Here is a 3,816-nt window from a genome sequence, read left to right on the forward strand (position 1 = left end):
GTAATGCCTGGATGACTGGGTCCGAGCCTCTGCTAAACTCACCAAAGAGATGAGCTACTGTAGAGCAGATTGGTGAGAAAGTTCATGCTGGTTAGGACAGAAATGTGTCAGAACACACAGTGCAGACCAGTCAGGATGCCCACTCCTGAAAGCGCCAACAATGGGCATGTGAGCGTCAGATCTGGAATGCAGGGCTATGGAAGAAAATGGCTTGGTTTGATGGATCAAATTTTCTTGCTTACCTGGGGAATGCATGGCACCAGGATGAACTACGCATCCATGGGAAGAAGGCAAGTAAGCAGAGGCAGCGTGATGGTTTGGGAGCCCTTGGGTCCTGCCTTTCATGAGGATGTTACTCCATATACATGAAGAAATCCTGACCTTTCTTTACAGAATTTTATTTATCTTGCCACATTAGTCACCTCACAACTCGATGTATTTCCAATTCCATCTTAAAATTGAATAAAACCAACATTTTCTTCATCCTTAGTGGAAAAATGGATCTTAAAGGGGAACTACCGTTTTTTACAACCTGGACCCTATTTCTGGCATAAAATACAATCGTTTACTCACCCATATAACTCTGAAGTCCTTCAGGAGATATTTAGCTCCAGCGGAGCTCCGCATATATTCATATAGTGGGAGTGACTGGGGCACCGAAACGCAGCCTCTAAATAACGCATTATCAGCTGCAAAAGTTCATTTCACCAATATTTTGTTATGATATGTTAGTGCTATTCCCCGTTGAGTCTGGAGTTACCTGTTATCATCACCCGGGGTCTGTAGATTGACCTACTAACCTCTGACCTGGATGATGTCATCTCTGAGCGCTGCATGCACCAACAACGGTCAGCTTGTTTACCTGTAATTTATATGAATAGTAATCAATCTACAGACCCCGGATGATGACAACAGGTAACTCTAGACTCAACGGGGAATAGCACTAGAGTATCATAACAAAATATTGGTAAAATGAATGAGTTTCGTGGCAGATAATGCGTTGTTTAGAGGCTGCATTTCAGTGCCCCAGTCACTACCACTATATGGATATATGCGGCGAAGGACTTCAAATGACACCAAAGTTATATGGGTGAGTAAATGATCGTATTTTATGCCAGAAATAAGGTCCAGGTTGTAAAAAACGGTAATTCCCCTTTAAGTATGTGAAGCCTTGCTTTCAGTATTGATACTGATACTGATTTAATATTGTGCAGCAGTAACAGCAACTAAATGTTTCCGGTAACTGCTGATCCGTCGGTTATAATGGCTAGGAGGAATTTTAGCCGATTACTACACTTCTGAGATGTGGGTAGGTTTCCTTGCATGAACTGCTTCCTTTACATCTGTCCACAACATTTCCATTGGATTAAGGTCAGGACTTTGAGTTGCCCTAAAAAACATTTGTTTTGTTCTTCTTTGACTATTTACTGTAGAACAAAGCGAAAAGAACTGCAGTTAGTTGAACATCAGGCAGAACAAATAGACGATATTATGACGGTCAAAAAGCTAGCCATAGCATTGTACCACTTTGGTGACTGAACCATATGCCATAGAAAGACCAGAGGAGCCGGGGTAAGTGCAGGAGATGACTGGTGGTGAATGAGCCTCAAGTGTGCAGGTGGAGAGAGAATCAGCTCTGCCACACCCTAGAAAAAACACACTGAACTAACAAGAGAACGCACAAGAAAATCACAATCACAGTTTAATAAACCCTGTTCTGCGTCATCTAAACCTACAAACTGAGTTCCACATTTGAAATTTTATAACTTTAGTCTTCAGAACAGTCCCTCCACATGGATTAGGGCATTTCTTCTCGCATGGGGAAACTTGCATAGCAGTGTAAAAACCATTTCCTGTTAAGTATCTGCTCTTAAACCTCCTTGATTACGCTCCAAGTAATTATTTTCTGACATGACTGATTAATATCACTGAATTGATAGGACCTGGAATAACCTGTCACACCTCTCTCTTAGCCTGCTGATGGATCACGACCACAGCGCAGACTGTGAGAAAAAGTGAGCATACACACAGCCGCGTGGTGTCTGATTCATCAGCCTGTGCTGTGTTATAAATGGAACATTTATCAAGATAATGCTGTACCAAACAGCTCTTAATGAGCAAGTTGAGGGAGTGACACTTGCTGTCTGCCAGTAGTCAGACACTTCTGCCAGTGACTCATAAACTCACTGCTTTCTACTTTTCCCCTTTCTTTTTTTTTTTTTTTCTTTTTTTAGCCAAGGAGGAGAGAATTGGAAAAAAAAAACATTACCATCTCCCCTGACATCCCCCCATATGTCACATCGGTCTCAAACTGGTGCCACCTTGAAAATATTCCTATTTGCAAGTCAGATCAGGCTGAAATTGCAGGCATGCTGTGGCAATGTTTCAGGTCAAGTGATGGTGTGATATCCAGTGATTCAGTCTCTGGCACCAAGTCGGTGCTTGTTCAGCAACATTAGCGGAGGACAAGTGATAAAAGAGCGAAAGGCATAGGAGGAAAGTAGCATTAAGGAGGAATAGGGACGATGTGAAAAGTCGGATAGAAGAGCTGATGGGAGGAAATTTGTCACAGCTCATATATTTAACCTAACTAAAGAGTTCATATTCAAGATAAACACTTTTAAAAAGATTTGAAAAATGCTGTGGTCAAATCAAATCTTTTTTACACTTATGGATAAAGCATTCCTGAATTTTTCTGCAAAAATTTCAATTTGGACCGTTTATTTTTCTACGTAAACTATTGTCAAGACCATAAGCAAGAAGCAGAAAGACGCTGGCTTGGGCGTAAGGAAGTCTTTTTAATTTGCCTAGAAGAACAAAGTAAAAGTTTCTTTTAGCGAAATTAAACATCAACAAACCATTTCAGTTGGAACCTTAAAAGGGAACTACCGTTTTTTACAACCTGGACCTTATTTCTGGCATAAAATACGATCATTTACTCACCCATATAACTTTGGTGTCATTTGGAGTCCTTCGGAAGATATTTAGCTCCAGTGGAGCGCCGCATATATCCATATAGTGGGAGTGACTGGGGCACCGAAACGCAGCCTCTAAATAACGCATTATCTGCCATGAAACTGGTTCACTTCACCAGTATTTTGTTATGATATGCTAGTGCTATTCCCGTTGAGTCTGGAGTTACCTAATTTTCTTGAGTAAATTAAGGCGCAAGTGTAATATTTCAGTTTAATTTGTTTGATTGGGTTGTCTTTGCCTAGTTTCAGGACTTGTGTGAAAATCCAGTAATGTTTTAAACCATTGTTTTTTTTGCAGAAATTGAAAAATTTGGAGGAATACTTTTTTTTTTGAATATTTGATTTTTGATTTTTTTTCAAGAACAAAGTTAAAGTTACAAATCAAGGAAAAACTCAATATCCACAAGGAGGCAAAAATAAAAATGAAATAGACTCACAATGACAGGACAATAGAGTAGAAAAATAAATAAATTAATAAAATAATAATAATAATAATAATAATAGTAATGAATTAGTAAATAAATAAAATACATTATGCAATAATCGAACGTACAGAGAGAGACAAAGGGTAGCATCACTACTCAGATCATGCCAAGCCAAGCTCGATTACAGGGAGATTAGTGTGCTGGTAGATTTTCCATATAAGTTAAAAATAGCTGCCATATATTTTGTTAAAAGTCTTACTTTTTTTCTGCATCCAGTAAATTATTTTCTCTAGGGGCACGCAGCTATTGATTTCACAAAGCCACATTTTAATTGGAAAGGGGGCATCAGATTTCCACTTTTATTGCAGGAGGAATACTTTTAAGTGGCGGACAAAAAGGAAACTAATACAGGAATA

This window comes from Chelon labrosus, assembly GCF_963514085.1.
Source record: "Chelon labrosus genome assembly, chromosome: 1".
In the NCBI taxonomy this organism is placed as follows: Eukaryota; Metazoa; Chordata; class Actinopteri; order Mugiliformes; family Mugilidae; genus Chelon; species Chelon labrosus.